Source organism: Phyllostomus hastatus, unplaced genomic scaffold (genome assembly GCF_019186645.2).
Source record: "Phyllostomus hastatus isolate PE091 unplaced genomic scaffold, TTU_PhHast_1.1 phas_contig_17, whole genome shotgun sequence".
NCBI classification, from domain to species: Eukaryota; Metazoa; Chordata; class Mammalia; order Chiroptera; family Phyllostomidae; genus Phyllostomus; species Phyllostomus hastatus.
The window spans coordinates 16,092,908-16,111,572 of NW_025333664.1; the positions used below are offsets into that span (position 1 = coordinate 16,092,908).

The 18,665-nt window shown below is 48.1% G+C and overlaps 1 protein-coding gene and 2 non-coding genes across 7 annotated transcripts in view; all 3 read right to left on the reverse strand.

The window, feature by feature from the left end:
* The window catches only part of RALGAPB (Ral GTPase activating protein non-catalytic subunit beta), an 85,890-nt gene extending 79,896 nt beyond the window's left edge, over positions 1–5,994 (reverse strand). For 4 of the 5 annotated variants that reach the window (XM_045832637.1, XM_045832636.1, XM_045832635.1 and 1 more), the window contains exon 1: positions 5,731–5,994. The gene's annotated coding sequence lies outside the window, so the exon portion shown is untranslated. Of the gene's footprint in view, positions 1–5,229; positions 5,650–5,730 lie in introns of those variants that run through there. The other variant, XM_045832634.1, reaches the window with a different exon arrangement.
* An 8,445-nt stretch (positions 5,995–14,439) lies between these two features.
* Positions 14,440–14,572, reverse strand: LOC123815462. The gene has a single exon (XR_006785116.1). It is a non-coding gene; the product is annotated as a small nucleolar RNA SNORA71 (small nucleolar RNA).
* Positions 14,573–15,740: 1,168 nt separating this feature from the next.
* On the reverse strand, positions 15,741–15,874 carry LOC123815464. The gene has a single exon (XR_006785118.1). It is a non-coding gene; the product is annotated as a small nucleolar RNA SNORA71 (small nucleolar RNA).
* Positions 15,875–18,665: the final 2,791 nt, after the last annotated feature.

Below are 18,665 nucleotides of genomic sequence, written 5' to 3' on the forward strand. Positions count from 1 at the left end.
TTTTAACAGAGATAAGAAAACTTAGCAAATAAGAATGAGAGTAAGCCCTGGTTGGTGTGGCTCAATGGATTGACTGAGCATTGGCCTACAAACCAAAAGGTTGCAGGTTTGATTCCCAGTCAGGGCACATGCATGGATTACGCACCAGGTCCCCAGCTGGGGATGTGCAAGAGGCAACCAATCAATGTTTCTCTCACACATCAATGTTTTTCTCCCTCTTCCCCTCCTCAAAAAATAAATAAATAAAACATTTTACAAAAGAGAGTAAGAGACAGGTAGAAGAAAAAAGAAAAATATGTAAGAGGAAGGATTCCTGCATCAAGTTGGCAAAAAACACCAGAAACTAAAAGCCAGAATGGAGGAAAAAAAAAAAGCTGTATGCAGAAGGTGCTAAGATTTCAAAGTTAAGCAGTGACCAAGTTTGAAAGACTACGAATAATAGACTGGTAATTAATTTAGTAAAAACTAGGAGCAGAGAATGTTTAACTGTATCATGGAAATGATAGAACAGGAACAGAATTACTGTTAAAGAAATATGATGTAAGTGTCCAAGACAGGCTGATGGACATGCAGAAAACAAACTCCAGCGTGGCTAATATACTGAGGAGGGGGAGGGTAGAAAGGATGGGGACAAGGATGAGGAGGGTTAGACACTGTAGTGAGATATGAAGGCATGACTGACGTCAGATGACTAAGGGCTCTGACTGCTGTGTTCAGGACTCTGTGTCTCCTCCCCAGACAGGCTGTCATCTAACATGAGCTGCTAGCAGAGAAGTCTCCACCATCAATGCTCCAGAAGTTAATGTGATAGGAGCAAGGGGAAGATGACAGTGTTCCCTTGCAGATCACTTAATTTCCTTTCCAATTCCAAATGCACCCACTTTCTAGGCCTCTCTATGGAGGCGTCTATTTCAGTCGATGTGTGCTGGGTAACAGCTTATAGCTTGCCGGTACTGCCACAGAGTAACATGAAAGTTTGGCCTAACTGACAAATTACCAAAATGACAAATACAGTGGCAGACATACTAAGACCACAGCCTGACATTAATTACATCAACTAACTCAACAATATCTACTACATGCCTTCTATACATCAGGCGCAGAGAATAAAACAATGACTACATATCCCTGTTCCCAAGGAGCTTCAAGTCTAATTACAGAGGACAATTTTTTTAAAACTCTGTAAAGCAAATCTAGACATCAATGATCTCATTAAACAAACATTTATTAAACATCTGCTACATGCCAGGTATTGTCCTAGGATGCAGATATCACTGTGTCCTGTAAATATAAACAGGACATAATGGCGGCCCAAGAAAAGGTGTCAGTGTGAGGAAGACAAATGAAATTCATGACACCATAGTACAGTATTCAGAACAATAACTGACATGATGAGGTTTCAAGGCAGCAACATACAACAGAAAAACTGCTGAAGATCTTGCTTAATAACAATGTAGCTTCATATAACTGATCATTTTTAAAGAGTTTTCGCACGTTACTTCATTTTATTCCAACAACAAGCCTAGAAAGCTAAGTAAGACAGCTAGCCCTAGGTGAGGAAACAAAGAAAGGTTATGGCCTGCTCAGGCCACAGCAAACGATGGTACAACTGTAACAAGAAACTTGCCTCAAAGTCCAATGCTCCTTTCTTTTTTCTGACTCCATACTTCACCATATGACCCTGGACAAGTCACTTGCTATTTCTTTGTCATAGTTTTCTGATATGTAAAACAGGGAGAATACCTGCAGTACCTAACTAGCTAAAGTGATTTGGGAGAAGTATCAAATAAAATAATAAAAGTCAACATACTTTGAGATGTAAAAATACAAGGAACATGTTATCAGGCATGCCTCATTTCTCTTAGGAAAACAGCACACAGAGAGCCAAACACTGAGTAAATAAACGAGCCTTGCTGGATTTTAAGGCAAGTATACTCAAGGTCATCCATATAACTATGACGAATAAAGGGAAAAGGACCATAGTTCATATTTCTGTTGTGTTCCTATTGACCCTAAAGGCAAATATCAATCCATTTTGGCTAAATAAGAATGTATTCACCTGTATACCAGATTTTAACTGTTAGGAAACCTATAAAACACTTGAATTACAAGACAGACAGACAGGTTCTGTCTACATTCCTCCTATTGTAGAAACAGGTTGTTTTTGCTAGTCTATCCAAAAAAAATATGAATAACCCTCCCTTCCCTACAACAACACCAACACATTTCTCATCTTTTATGCCTCGGACCTGCTGTGACCAATACAAAGGCCATATCTGCATCTAACTACTTAAATTTAATTAAATAATTTAATTTAACGAATGTAAATTAAATTAGAAATTCAGTTCCTTTGTTACACTAGTCACATTTCAAGTGCTCAACAGTCACATGTGACTAGAAGCTACTATGTTGGACAGCACACACAAAGAGTAGTCCGTCACTGCGGAAAGTTCTATTTGACAGAGCTGGCAGATACTATACTTCAACTTTGATTACGACCTTGACTTTAGACTCCGAGGACAGAAGCTGTGTCTTCAGTACCTTGGTATCCCAGTTTACACAGCAAAGTACATGTGGCAAATGTCAAGCACTCACTTTACTTCTAATTGAACATCTCAAACATAGCCAACGACTGGGCACACTTCCCCAATCCCCAACAAAACAACAACACAAAACAACAACAAAGACATCCTCTCACATGGGAGGAATGGGTGTGGAAGGAAATACTACATCCAGAAAAGGTGGCCTGCTGACTAGTCCTAGATGTGCTCAGAGCCAACCATGAAAAGTCTTGGGCAAGTTACCTACTTTCTTCACCTATAAAAACTTAGAATTAAGCTCCACATACCTTAATTCTGTAACTTTAATCACCTTGCTCCAAAGGAAATCATGTATTCTATCTGAAAGGTTTTTACAAATGCCAGGTAAAACACCTGCTAATACTAACAGGAATCTCAAATTAAACAGAATCCATTTATAGGTCTCAGGCTATTAGGATTAGAGTCACTTCGGCCTTTAACTGAGCATGTGGAATTTGCACCTTTACTTTGAAGATCAACTAAAGACCTAAACCTCAAGCTTAAAGATTAAGTTTCTTCCATGTGCTCAGACCAGAGCTGGATACTGTCCATATCTGATCAGAGAAACAAAGGCAGGTTTCTTGAGTATCTGAATTTAACATGAACTGTCCCATCAGTTTCTACATTAGCCTTAGCCTACAAATTGAGACAAAGTACAAAACTAAACCAAGAAAATCTTTCTATACAATCCTTATGCTGCAAACAATGTCATTATTTGAAATGTGTATTGTCTTATTTTGCCACATACTTCACCATATTTAACTGCTATAAAAATATCTTTATTGCCCTGGCTGGAGTGGCTCACTGGATTGAGTGCTGAGTGCCGGCCTGAGAACCAAAGAGTCGCCAGTTCGATTCCCAGTCAGGGCGCATGCCTGGATTGCAGGCCTGGTCCCCAACAAGGGGCATATGCGAGTCAACCGCACATTGATGTTTCTCTCTCTCTCTCTTTCTCCCTCCCTCCCCCTCTCTAAAATGAATAAATAAAATCTTTAAAAACTGTATCTTTATTGTCTAAAAATCACTTCATAATGACCTTCGTACACATACTCACTCACTTTTATAAACCTTACATGGTTTTTAGCCCAGCCAAGAACAAATACAATCTGAATTATTGCCCTGCCTTCCTCTAAAAGTTATAAATATGTTGGGCAATAGCACTTAAAGCATTATGTACTAAAGATATACTAAGTTTCTCAATTTCTCCGACATCAAGGTTTTAGTCTTCATTAAGTACTTCTTATGTCATCTCTCCTGGTAAAGAGAGTGAACTACTCCCAGTAACAATTCTGTCTACGAGTATTTACCAAGCACCAACAAGGCAATAATATTTAATGGATGACAACTAAACACTATTTTGGCCAGTGAGATGGGGATATATGCAAAGCCTAAGGGCAACAAAAAGGTTTCCACTAAAGAACTGATTGTAACAGACTGTGATAAAGTCAGACATTAAAAATCAACCAGCGTTGATTGCAGAGTTAGTCCCACAGTACCTTGCCAGTGGTCAGGAACTCAATGTGTTTATTCAATTGCTACATGGATAAATCAATTACACTAACTAAAGTATTTCCAAGCAAAAAGAACAAAACTCTGTAGGTTAAGAACTATCACATACCTTTTGCAAAAATGGAAATAGAGAATTTATTTGTAGCATGAAGTCTAGGACACAAAGGTACTCAAACATTCCATTCGGTAAAACCTTTGTGAGTCTGTATGTCAAAGCACAGGGAGGAATACAGAGATGGAGAACACATGGTTCAGGCTGCTCATAATCTAGTAGAAGAGACAGAAACACAACACTGAAAAATAACTGGTAAACCCCACTATGCTAAGGAGCAGACAGGTAAGATCCACGGTGTTGGGGGCCACAGGCTGAGAGGCATCTTGAAGTTGGCAATGTCGGGCGTTAGGCAGCCAGACACGGGAAGAAAAGGATACGTGCGTGTGTAGGAGAGAGGGCAGACGTGTGTGCATCTGGGTGGGGCGGCGAGAAGATGTGGCGGAGAGTCTCGGTAGAGGAGCATGTGCAAGGAGGACCCAGAGGTTAAAGACATTTACCTACGGCTACTGTAGATTCAGGAAAACTCCAACCGACAGTTTTGCATGACATGTCTATGCTTCAGAAGGTCCAGCTAACTCAGAAACTCTGCAGACAGTTACTGCCCATCCCCGACAGAGTTTAAACCAGGAGTGGTTAGCAGTCTGTGGGCCCAATGAAAAGACCTCTCTCTGCCTGTGGAACTACATTTTCAACAAATTCCCAGATGAGTCTCCTACACACTTAAAAATACTGAAACGTCTTCTGACATGCAGAATTACCTAGAGGCTCTCAAACTTTGCTGCACACTGAAATCACATGGAAATCTTTTAAAAAAAATACTGGTCTGGCTTCACCACCACCAATCCCCAAATTCTGATTTAATTGCTCTGGGTGTGCTATCTGGGCATCAGGAATCTTTCAAAGCTCCCCCGGGGTGATTTTAAACTGCAGCAAAGTTGGAGAGACACTGACCTAATTTTTAAAACTTGAATCTGGAGTCAGACAGCCTGGGTTCAAATTACCAGCCAGGTGACCTTGGGCAAGTAAGTCACCTAACCATTCCGGGCCTCAGTTGCCTCCACAGTAAAACGGGGATCATAATCCTACCTTACAAGGTTGTTAAGTTAGATGTGGTGAACGTAATGGCCTGGCACAATGCCTGGCATACAGTCAGCGCTTAAAAGGATTCGCTGTTGATTCTCAGTATTAACTCTTCCTCATCCGAGTCTCACTGTGCAATTGGCAGCATCGTCCCCAGAGGGAGGAAACAACTCGGCCAACCTTTCTCCTGGACCAAATTCTTCTCCGGAGCGGGCCTGCGCCGCTCCAGACCCGCCCCCTCCCCCAAGGTGCCGGGAGAGGGCTTCGCCAGGCCCGGGCAGCTCCCAAGGACTAGACCAGGTTTGAACAGACCCGTCAGATGCGGCCGACTCCAGGGTCAAGTTTCCCGGGACCCCGTGGGTCCCCCCCAAAAAATGCTGAGATGTGCTCCCGAAGGCCGGGCTCTGGGAGCACCCGGGGCCGAGAAGCAGGCTCGGCCGATTCGGGACCGCCCGGTGGGGAGGAGAGGGGAGGGTCCGGCAGGGACGGGGAGGGCCGCCCGGTTACCTGAGGCGACGGGCGGGGCCCGCATTGCTGGGGCGGGTGCCGCCTCCGCCGGCCGCACTCGGCCTTCCGCCTCACGCCACCTGCGGCATAGGACCGGCGTCCTCGCTACCCCAGCCTACTGTCCTCAGGAGGGCGGTCGGTCCACCGGTCAGCGACTCTCCGACGGCGCCTGGGGACGACGAAGGCCGGTAGGGCCGGCCGGCTGAGCTCTGCTCAGTCAACTTCCGACTGCTAGGGGCGGCAGCGTCAAATAGCTCCCCGAGCCCAGTGTGCCACTGCGCGTGCGCCCTGCGACCTATCAGAGACCAGCGCGAGTCCGAAGCCGCGGCGTCAAATAATTCCCGAGACTCGGAGCCGGAAGCTGCGCTGGCGCAGCTATCCCAGATAGCCGCGCGGGGTACATTCCCTCCTCCCTTTCCGAATCAAGCCGAGCGGGAGGAGTGAAATGACGGATGCACACAATTCATCGCTATACATTTTGGCTGGCGATCACCTGCGTCCCTGTGACTCAATCCGGACTCTGCCTGTTTTAGGTGCCTACGGAATTTGGGTCTTCTCTGCAAGATTCTGGCTCCCACCCGGGTTCTGAAATTTCTCACATCCCATTGCAGCACTCCTCCTTTGAAATGTTGCCCTTTACCCGCTGGTATAGCATTAATTATGAGCAATGCTCAGTTCCCGACTAGTGTGAGTTACAAAGATGAATCAGAGACATCGGATTCAGAGCCTCTCATTAAGGAGCTGAGTCTGATATACGCGATAAGACATTATTAATAATAATAATAGCAGGAGATACCAGTTTGAGCACCCGACAATGCAAGCACACATTTTGTAAACAGTACCACTTTCAGTAATCTGGTTTCAGCTTCAACGAAGAAAACGATAAATACCATTAAAGAAGTACAGCGCAAGCGTTTGCAAGTAGGGAGGAAACTAGGGCTAAGAGAAGAAGAGGGAGGGAGGTCCTGGCCTTGAGACTGCCTTTGATACTCAGGGAAGAAGGGACCAGAGTGTTTGAGTAGTGATGAAAGGAGCAGAAGGAAACGAAGAAGATACTGACTGCTCCTCCTTACCTTCAATTAGAAGACACCAGGAAGAAGGAGTGACAAGGAAACTGATATACTCATAAAAAGGATAGAAGAGAAGTGTGTTTTCTCAAGACTTTGCACCATACACCACAGTAGAAAAGTAGCTTGAAGGTAAGGAGGAAGAACAAGAAGCATGTTCCAGGACAGGAGCAGGGCTGTATCCAGAATACGTTGTGAATCAAAGCAGTGCATTTCAATTAAACACTATGTCAAAAATATCTTAAGAAGCCCAGCAAGAAATATAGTACTTATTTCTTGCCTTTCTAAACTAGAGGGTAGAAAGCAATTCACTCATTCACAGTGAAACCAGGGTGAGTTTAAGATTCTGAGCTATCAATAGCTCACTGCAAACACTTGGACTTGAACTGCACAGTGCTGCTCTGGCCAGGGTGATGTGAGAGAGGGCAACAGGCATCCTCTATTCTATGTACTCTCTACTCCCTTCCTCAGCTGACCCCCAGGGTGGTCATCTCACCCACATTGGCAGGAGTGGCCATGCCTGTCTTCTCCAAGGACTTTTGAGATGTTACTCTGAAACACCAATGTCCTCTTCCCATGGATGTTCTTATCTCCAATCAATGTGATAACATGGTGTTCTCATTCATCTTAAGCCATAGAGAACAAGGGATGGGTTTGTCTTGTATGAATAGGACTACTCTTTCTCATTGTTCATACACCCCTTTCCTGTGCTTCCCACTGCTGATGCTGTGTGAAAAGTAGGAGGGTGGCCAATGTTGAAGTCAATCCCATTTTAGAAATTCAGTGAGTACGACCTAAAGAGTTCAAGTATGATTGGAAGATGTGTTGGTCTACGTTTATGAAACCATCTTCAAAGTGGTAAATTTAACACGACCAGAAAATAAATGATCATTCACATTTCCCGGCATACTCTAGGTAAGGCTTATATTTATAGTTCTCCTCAGCGAGACACAGTAAAAATCTTTGAGTCATTGGAAGCCAGTATACAGGGCCTACCACCCATGGATGATGCAGCATCATGAGTAATAACATACCCAGCATTAAATAAGTAAATTAGAGAACTACAGAGTTAAGAAGATCTATATTAATTCAATGTTAACAGGTTCCAAACAGCATACATTTTTGCAGGGGGAAACATGAAATTAAGAACGGCACATTTTATAATAAAAAATGAAGAGATGGTTTCTGGACTTGAACAGAAGGAAGTGGCACCTAGGTACTACCATGATTCTTCCTGTGCAATGATAGGACAGTAAATAAAGTCCCCAGTACCTCTTCTCTACCCATCATTCTAAATTCTTATCAATAAATCACTGTACTCCACATGGGCTCATAAATTTTGTAACATGCCTTTAAGCAACTTGTTTATATAGACAGGCGCCATGCTAAAAAGGTTTGCCCAAGGCCTTACACATACTTGGACTGCATTGCCTGGTGTCTTCTTCCTCCTGCTGTAGTCCCCTTGAGCTCCCCTGGGCTCACACCTTCCATATTATTTTTTTTATTCTCACCCAAGCTTATTGATTTTAGAGAGAGGGAGGAGGAGGAAGAAAGAGACATTGATTGGTTGTCTCTTGTAGGTGCCCCAGCCAAGGACCGAACTCACAACCCAGACATGTGCCCTGACTGGGACTCCAACCCACCACGCTTTGGTCTGCCGGACATCATTTAAATATCTGATATCCAACAGGATAGCCACCAGCCACATGTTGGCCACTGAGAATTTGAAACACAGTCTAAACTGAGTTGTGCTATAAGTATAAAATGTACACCAGATGTCAGAGACTTCATTTGGGGGAAAAAAGTAAGATATCTCACTAAAAATTTTTATATTGACTACATGATGAAATGACAAATATTCTGATGTAGCAGATTAAATATGTTACTAAAATATGTTCACCTGCTTTTTCTTTCCTGTGGCTACTAGGAAAATTTTAAACTGTGCATGTAGGTTGCATTACGTTTCTACTGCTCAGTGCTGTTTAGACTGAGGCCACTCCTCTTTGTTCAGAGCTGCATGCCTAGCTTAGGGCAAGGCCCAGCACATACAGACTGTTCCTAACTAGCTCTGATGTGACTTAGTTCACCTTACAATCTATGTACTTGCCAGCACAGTGCCTAACAAATAGCTTTTGAATGGACAGATGAATCTCCATTCTTCCAGCTCTCTGTTCTTCTAGCTTGTTTCTGCTGCCTAACTCCCACCTGTTTCACCAGGGCCTCTGGTGCCGGACACCGATTTTCCAATAGGTGGCCCTAATCCTGGCTCTTGGGCCACCTGGTAAAACCCTACAAAGAAATCCTCAAGCTCCGAAGACCTAGGATGACTCCTGCTTTAGGTACAACAATAATGAAGGCCTATTGTCTCTGTACATGTCGGGTTCACAAGTTCAGTCCTCAAGACTGCTGACTTGGATAGGGAATGTTTTAGGGAGACTGGATTACAGGCAATAGTTTGAAGCAGATGGAGAGAATAGTAAAATATCCTAATTTCCAGTTTTCTAGTACAAACAAGCATCTGACAGGCTGGTGTGCTCATGCTATTTATGAAACCAGCCTGCAACATTTCTCACTACTTAGTACAGCAGGAAATGGAAAACCAGCTGAGCCACTCATTAGCAGGGAGACAGGTCCCTTCATTTCTCTGAGCCTTGGTTTCCTCATTTATAAAATGGAGGGTAATTAAATCTATCTCACTGGGTTATTATGAAGATTAAATGGAGTAATTATATATATAGTGCATGGCATTTAATAAAAGTTCAGTCAATGGTAGTGATGCTTAACACCACCCCAATGGGATGTCTGCAAATTAGCAAAGAAAAAAGTATTCATGGTGTCAGGTTAACAGATGTCTATCATAATGACATTTTTGTATTTGTTCATTTTAACTATCAACTAGCTAGACTTGCTCATCAAATTAAAATAGCTGACATGTATTGAATATTCAGTGTGAGGCAGGTACTATGTTGTGCATTTAACATGCACTAAAAAAAGACTTTTATTTATTTATTTATACTTTAGAGAGAGGAGAAGGAAGGGCAAAAGAGAGGGAGAGAAACAATGATGTGAAGAGAAACATCGATCGGTTGCCTCTCACACGCCCCCAACTGGGGACCTGCCCCACAACCCAGTCATGTGCCCCAATGGGAATCAAGAGACCCTTCTTTTTGCGGTTCGTATGCCCAACACACTGAGCCACACCAGTCAGGGTTTAATGTGCAGTTTTATTTAATCCTTGCTATTTCAGGTAGTTGCTATTCTAATGGTCAAATTGCAGAGCCAGAAATTGGGGTTCAAAGAGGCAAAAGCACGTGCTCCAGGCCCCGCAGCAGTTAAAGGACAACATCACAATTCTACAGGCTCAATGACTTCACTAGGCTGTTTCCCATTGCTGGCAGAGTTAGGCAGCCCAGTGACATGGCAGATGCAGTCACGGGAACAGAGAGGCCTTGGGGAGCTGTTCCTGGTACACACCATCAAGGCCACCATTGGCTTCGTTCATCATCCTTAAACGCTGTTCGGGTTCCTTGCTTATGTAAGTAACTATGTTGGTAACCCCCTTTAGTCCGGGGGTGTCAAACTCATTTTCACCGGGGGCCATAACAGCCTTGCAGTTGTCTTCAAAGGGCCAAATGTAATTTCAACTCCTTCACAGTTAAGGAGCAGTTACATTTATACAGTCCTAAAATTATTTCAGCTCTTTGAAGGCAACCTCGAGGCTGATGTGGCCCCCGGTGAAAATGAGTTTGACACCCCTGCTCTAGGCTGTTGTGAGCAGAGACTCATTTAGCTGCCTCTAGTAATAGCACAACAGTAGTGAATGTGAGGTCTCTTAGAAGAAAGGGAATACAGGAATTTTTGTCATGTGGCCACATCTTAAACAATTCGAGGAAAACTGACCCCCCAGCCCTCGTTGCACCGCAGCCTGAGTGCTGCTCAAAACCAGGGCTTGTAGAGCACTAATATAGTTTGGAGATTGGAATACCATCCTCCCCTCTAAGAGTTCTAGAAACGATTCTCTCGCCTGCAACAGGAGCTCAATGCTCTGCACCTCTGGACTCTGATGCTAAAGGGACTCAATTCCTGTCTCTTTCTGTCTGGTCCTGCAACCTATTACTCAGGCTCCTGACATACTCAGAACACCCCAAGAGGAAAACCCACTTGGCTTGGTTATCACTGCTCCTGCCCTAGACCAAGGTGATGGGTTAGGCCTGCCCCTGATACGTGGGCTTCTCCAACCCACAGAGCCGTGGATGGGGAGGGGTGGAAAGCGAGGGGGCAGTAGAGCTGACAGGTATGGAACCTGACCTCAAGGTGTGCACAGCCTGGTCTGACTACAAAACCCCCGCTTGACAGGCTGCCCCCCTCATCACATGGCAGATGTTCATAATCAGGTGCAGCTCTGTGGTGGCCTGAGGCCTCTTGAGCTCCCCCTTCACCACCACTACTCAGTTCCCTGGGCCTGGTATCCCAGAGGAAAGCTTCCTGCCTTCCCAGGTCCATGGTGTGATTAAGGCCGCATAGGCTGGTGTGAACGCCGAGGTGAGTCTTTCACTTCACTCAGATCCCATCTCCCAGGGGAGGCCTTCCATGTCTATTAAGCTTACAGTGCTCCTCCTGCTGGCCCCCAGACTTCCTGTCCCATTTCCCTGCTTCATTAATTTTTTTCCCTTAGCTCTCTCTGGCATATTACATGTCTTAGTACTTCATGGTATGTCTCTGTCTCTAAAACGTAAGCAACATGAAGGCAGGGATTTGTTCTTTTGTGTTCTTCTGCTTACCAGTTCCTAGCATTGTGCCTGCATGTAATTGAGACTTGGTATGAATGGAAGGAGGGGCAGGGAATCCGGTCTGGGTGGAGGTTTAGCCAGAGAAGGTTCCTGAAGGGAGGGACACAAGCTGTGTCAGGAGGGCATCTGAAATGGAGGACGCGCTGTAGGCAAACAGGCCAAGAAAAGAGCCTGTCCAGGAACCAGAAGTAGTAGAGTGGCTGGGCCCACGGGGCTTGTGGGGAGGCACATGTGAGATGGGGGGGCACAGGCAGAGCACAGGCAGCTGGAGAGCCCCGCACATCTTCCGTGGAGAACGGGGGTCTGTGCTGGGGCCGAGGGTCAGGTGGGGCGAGGGAGGCAGAGGGCAGGGGAGAGCTACAGGACTGAGGCAGAGGGTAAAGAACACCCTGAGAGAATACACAGAATAAAGGGGAGGGGAGAGGGGTGCAGACACTGCTGCTGGAGGCTGACCAGAAGCCTCCAGCTGCTTCGAAGAGAGGGGAACAGTGTTAAAGAAAGAGGTCTACAAATGCCTGGCAACAACCAACAGTAGAACTTCGCTGAAAAGGAAGTCTGGCCGTGTTGGGGGAAAGTGGTCCTTTTTCCCTAGAGGACTGGGGCCGTGGTTGGATGACACTTACGCAGAGAGGAGTTGGGAGCAGGTGGGGATCTTCCACAGCAAATGGTCTGGGCAGGAAGGAGCGGGGCAGGGCAGGTGTAAGGACCTCTGCAGGACTGGTGGGAAGAGTAGACCCTCCAGCCTCCAAGAAGGCCTCCCGCTGACAGAGGCCCTCAGGGTGCTAAATTCCCAAAGGCAGGTCTGACCACCGGGTTTCCACCGCAACCCAGTCAAGGTGACTTCAATTCCAATGGTTGGGATGGACAGCCAACTCCTCCCTTTCCTTCCCGGCCTTCGGCCTTCGGGAGAGGCTCTCCGAGTGGATCGTACCTGAAAAATGAGGACAGAGTAACGTGCATCCCCAGGGTGGTGAAGTGCATGCCACTTGGCACACCTCTGCCATTACTGTTACCAGATCTACCTCGTGGTAACCGTCATCGTAACTCAGCATCTGGCCTTTGCTTACCGCATCCTGAGTTCTGCCCAGAGCAGCTGTTCTTAGCTGCCACTCCCAACCCTGCTCAAAGCCGCCCCGCTATGGCCACCCAGTGTACTTCCACCCGCAGAGCTCAAGGTGCTCTGGCATTCCTCAGCCCGCCTCTGTCTCTTTGTCCACCCCACCATCATCCTCTTTCCCAGAGCCCTGGCCCAAACATTCCTGGGCCAACAACTCTACCTGTTTTCCTCTCTCCTACACCTGAGCCCCCCGGAAGCACTCAGCCCAAATTCCATGTTCCATCTCCCAGCCCGGAGGTCGAGCCTTAGGGGTGTGCCGAGTGGGAAGTCTCAAAGACTGGAAACTGGAAAGTCTGCCGCTGTGGCCCACTTTCTCTATACTCAGCCTCGCTGGCACATGGCGCTACTGATTTAAAATAAGAAACAAAGAACAGCAGGAACGAGCAGCAGGGCCATTTCACGGTTTATTGAGGTAGGTGAGAGGACAATGGTGCACAGCTCAGAAAACTTCAAAAGCAACTCTTGGTTCTGAAAAGTTACATGACCGGAAGGCAGGGGGACACAGGGAACTTGGGCGGCCTGGCCCAGACGGAAGGAAAGCCGCAGTCCTGGTCCACAGCGAGTGCTCCGGAGCACCTGCCGCAGAGGGGCGGAGTCAGGGAAGGTCTCCGATGCTGAACACCATCCCCAGGTCCCTGGTGTCCAGGGCTCTCCCCCCTGCCCAGCTCCCTCAGAGCGAAAAGTCCTTTGATGTCACGCCCTTCGGTGGTGGGGCAAGAAGGTCCAGCAATGCATCAGGCGGCAACGTCGCTCTTCACTCCAGTGTCCATGATCAACCCCCGAACTAATCTGAAGGAGAAAGTCAAATGAGGCCAGCAGCTCGGAATTTCCACCTCAGGCAGCCAGGCCGGCATAGCCCCTTGGCTTTAACTCACCATGCGGAGGCCCCTCCAGGGAAGCTGTGACCCAGGTCACCACCTGGCAGGTGAGTGTCTCCACCCTCTCGGTGCTTCCTGCCACAATCTCCAGGTCCAAGGCAGCACCCCTAGAGTGATGAGGAAGCCACGGAGCAGGAGGTCACAACAAGTATTTGGTCTCCAATGTAATTTCATTTTCTTCCATTGGATTTCAGTGAGAATGCCCCCAGTTCAGCACAAATGAGTAGCCAGTTTTGTTTTGTGTTTTTTTTTTCACACCAACCCCAATTCAAAAAGGAATCTCATTGCTCCCAGAGAAGAGTCAAAATGAACACTGTCAGAAAAACAGGCCTTTTCAGGGCAACAGGGCAGACGTGGTAACTGGCAGAGAGACGGCTAGGGGGCTTGTTTTCAGGGACTCCTCCCACTGCGGCCCCTCCGCATGGTGCTGGGAGTGAAGGCCACCACCCCCGCGGCCGTCCCTCCACAGCGTCATCACCTGCCTGCCCATCGGTCTCCCCAGGTGCTTATGCTCACTCTGTCCTTGTGTGTTGCTCCCTTCTCCTTGAGTACCTTCCTATTGCCCTTCCACCTCTCCCTTTCAAAGGCCTGCCCAGGTCTACCACCTCCAAAAAGCTGCATCCCTTGGAAAATTTTACGGCAATCACTATGTATCGCCCCACACTGTACTTGTTCATCATGCATAGTTCATCCTCATTCCTAGCGCTCCTCATGTGTCTAAACCTTGACGCAGACGTAGTCTGGCTCTGACAAAGGAGGCCACGCTGAGAAAGGCCGAGCTAAAAAGTCTCCTGCCTTGACTCTCACAGTGGCCCGCAATGTCGGACAGCGGAAGGCCCTGGCTGCAGAAGCAGGAGTGTGTGAAAGCGTCAGCATTTGAAAGGGACAGTGTGGACCCTCCAAACACGGGAAACTGCTTTCAACAATTCCTCTCCCTGCATTGTGAACGACCAGGGCACGGACAGCCCATGGTCGCTTTTGAATGCAGGTACGTACAGGGCAGAGAGAGATCCAGGGACAGAAGCAGGTGTCAGCAGCCTGTGGAACAGACTGAGTCTCAGAAAATGACCCAGCCAAGCGCAGGACCGCAGGAGTGACCATTCTTTACTGTGAAAGGCCCTAGAACCTCCTTGTCAAGGGGAATCAAAGAGAAGTCACTTCGGACAAAAACACTAGGAAAATATTACATTTGGAGACGATGAGAATCAGTTGGTCCTAAGTACCACAAAAGTCACCTCTACCATAGCTCTGTTTTCAAATGGAAAAAGTAAGGGTCTGAATAGGTCACTGAGAGGAAGCAGAAGGGGATTCGATCCCAGGGACAGGAGTCTCTGATGCCTACCCCTTTTCCCTGACATGCTTCCACTGCCGCTCCAGCGAGGAAGGGCAGATGCCCCGGAGAGGACTGTGGAGGCACCGGCCTGCAGAGGCACCGGCCTGCAGCAGCTGCTGAAGGCACAAGAAGGGCCAGATGTGATCCTGTCTGGCTGCGGTCGGGGTGGCGTGTGGATCGAAGGACTCATAGAGAAGTGAGAGCTTCATCCCCCTCTCTGCTCCCACCCTTACATCCTCACTCAAAGGCCCTGGGAACAGACACGTGACTGATGACTGTGCTGGGTGCGAGGAACCAACACTCCAGATGATGGGCCAGAGGTCTTACCTCGGGGACACTGGGGTCCAGAATGTTTCTGACACGACGACTCCCACGAGGCCTCTGCACACAGTGGCCTTACCTGCAACAGGCAAGAAGCCACAGATGAGCACCTGACTTGTCCCTGCTCACAAAAGCTGCCAGATAATAAGCATTCCACACGCGTGGGCTTTTATTATTTCCTGAACACACACACTATTTCCTCATAAAAAGGAAAGTAGTTAACTCTAAAGAGACAGTGGATGGCCTACAGCAGGGTAGCCAGTGCTGACCAATGTGCCATTAATCAGTGACAGGCTAAAAGGACGCCAAGGCCAGGTTTATGCGGCTGGGTTCATGGCTGACTGGCAGCAACCACGCTGGGCACTGAAGGGAACTTTAGCAACACACATAGCCCGGGGCAGCAGGGGCAGGACTGTGAAAGCCCCAACAATGACACTAACTCACACACGACAGCCCCCCAGGCCCTGGAGGTCCATGGTGTGTGCTGAGGAGGAGGATGAATGTGAGAAGAAAGCTCCAGAACGGGGAGGTGAGGATGAGGACTCCCCCAAACATGGGACAACTCATTCCATGTTTCCTCTGCCTGCACTACCAGGGAGCGGGACACAGGCGGTCCGCAATCCCTTCAGAATGCGGGGCCGGAAAAGCACAGAGGGCTTGCTGATGAAGGAGGCCAAAGGCAGAGGCTGGGAGCAGCAGTCAGCTCAATTGAGCACAAGGCACCAGTACACGCTTCTAACACTGCAGAGATTCCCAGGCAGGAGAGGCAAAGGGGGAGACACCTCTGGATGAAAAGTGATACAGTTCTTAGGCTCTAAAAGACAGGGACTATATGAGCCTAAGAAAAATGGCTTCTATATTCCCGCTTTCTGGAGGATGACATGGTGTTAAGAAATCTAGGAGGAGGCAGAAAAGATTGAGATCCAGGTGCAGGTGGGTATCTCAAAATCCTTCCTACTTTTGATTGAGACATTCCCCTGCTGACATAAAATTTGACAAAGGGTTCCAAGAACGTAAAGGGGAACCAGGTACATTCTTAAAGGTCCCAGGAAGGGTAAAAACTGGGGGCCAGGACAAAGCCACCACATCTCTCCTCCATCTACGTCCCTGCCTACACCACACCCAGGAAACCTACCTGCACCTCGTGTCAGGCAAAGCCCCAGGTCCCCAGAGGGCAGACCTCACCTTGGGAGTGCTGTGGTCCAGCCACTTCCGGCCAGGATGGGGACACCTCTCAAGGGCCTCTCTGCATCGAGCTGCCTCCTCTGCAATAAATGAGAAGCCCTGGATGAGCAACGCAGATGTCACCTGATCGCAACAGGTACTGATAAGCACATGCGGAGCTTCTGGCACAGGAGCTGGCAGCTTCACAAGTATGGCTGTTGTCACTAACCCGCGAGGCACGCCACTTTCTCATGAACTGGAGAGAAGTTTACAACTCCCCATGGGAAAACGGATGTGGCAGAGAAGGTTTTCCAAATCATCTTTCGGGCAAACTCTGATGAAACTGTAAAGGTTCCAGAAGCTGGGTCTTGAACAGGACGTGGAATCCAGGGCAGGTGTGGGAGTGTGCAACACCTGAGAGGCAGTGCCTGGCATGGAAGGGGAGGAAGATGCGACAGGAGCACCTCAGGTTGCCCGTGAAGGGGTCAGGTTTCTATCTACACCAGCCTTGTCTGGTTTCATTACTGCTCTGGTTCCCGCCACCGTAACCGCAGGCCGTGAGGAAAGTTCTCTCTTGCTGGGCTGGGCTCCATCTCGTGCCAAGGGCCTACTGGACAATCAGGTTAACAATTCCAAGAGGAAGGAACACAGAGGGAGCGCCCTCACCTCCTCCCGGCTGGCTTCCCTGATCCTCCACATAAGCCATGCCACCTCAGAAGGGTGTGCCTCCCCTTCTCTGAGCTCCTGCTGTGCCTTTATTCCACACCTGCTAAACCCTGGGTGCCTGTCAGGTGCTGAAGCTAAGGAGACACAAGACTCAAGATACTGACCCCTGACACCATGGTCTGTGTGGCTCAGTCAGGCAACATCCTGCAAACTGAAAGGTCGAGGGTTCAATTCCCAGTCAGGGGACAGGCCTGGCTTGTGGATTCCATCCCCAGTAGGGGCACAGGCAAGAGGCAACTGATTGATGCTTCTCTCTCACGTTGACATTTCTCTCCCTTTCTTTCTCCTTCCATTGCCCCCCCTCTGGAATGAATAAAAGAAAAAAAAGTTTCTTAAAAGATATTGACCTCAAGGTCAGAGCAGAGAAAAGCAAAAGACAAGAAAACCAACGATTTCCACAAAATATGATTAGCGCCCTCATCTCATATCAAGCCAGTTCCCAGACCACGTCACACCAGGAACCCCACATGACTGAGGACCTGGACAGGGGAGGGAAAGCCTGGGCGAGACATGACCCAGTTAGTGGCTGCATAACAAGCACATGGGTCCTTGGGACCCAGCCCTGGAGTCAGCCTTCTCTTTGCAAAGCCTCACAGAAAACAGCCCACGGTAATGCCTGCTGTCTGGTCAGGCAGGGGACAGCCACCCAGACTAGCCCAGGACACTGAGTGCCACCATTCCTTCCTGTAAGGATCACATCTTCCCTCAAAGAGAGTTCACAGGAAGACAGACTTTCGGTACAAATGCCTGAATTCACCCCACAAATATGTACTGAGTACCTACTACGTGCTAAGCACAAGGAGGGTTCAAAAACAAAGTAAAACACAGACAAAGGCCTCTGACTCCCAACCCCACCCAGCCCCCCGCCCCTCCCGCCGCAGGGAGAGCTTTGCAGTTTCCCCATCTGAACTCTGGCCTTTCCAGACCCCAAACTCAGCCCAGTATACAACACCAGGCCTCCTTCTGCACAAGGTCTTGGCAAGACAGTTCTCAGGGCCCACCTGAACTCTGGTGCCACCATTCTGCGGGGGCGGGGCGCAGGAGCGCAACTGGCCCTGAGTTCAAGGTGCTCAGGAGCCCCAGCACTCACCTAGGAGACGGCCTCCCCCTCTGGACACAGTGCGGGTGCATCAGGCAGTGAGATCAGGGAGGCAGGAGAGAAAGGGAGCTGGCTGGTGCAGAGCCCCAAAGGCCCTTCAAGAGAGAGTTGTCATGTGTCTCCAAATATCACAGAGTCTCAAGACCTTGGCAGGGAAAAGCAAGGGGAAAGGGCTTTAGTGCAGAGCAACGAGACAGGAATCCAGTCTCTGGGGCCCTGGGAGTGTGCCTGAATTTAAAGTTCAGCCAATCTGCCTGTAAAATGGAAGTTTAAACTTTCCTTTAAAGGTTATTGAGGGCAAGTGAGTTCACGGACATAAGAACACTACGTAGGCAACCGAGGAGAGGCTTTGGGGATTCATGCAGGGAGCCGGAGGTGGGCGGCAGTGAAAATCAGGGGGGCTCTGGCGCCCCTCAAGCCCAGGGTCACACGAGACCCTG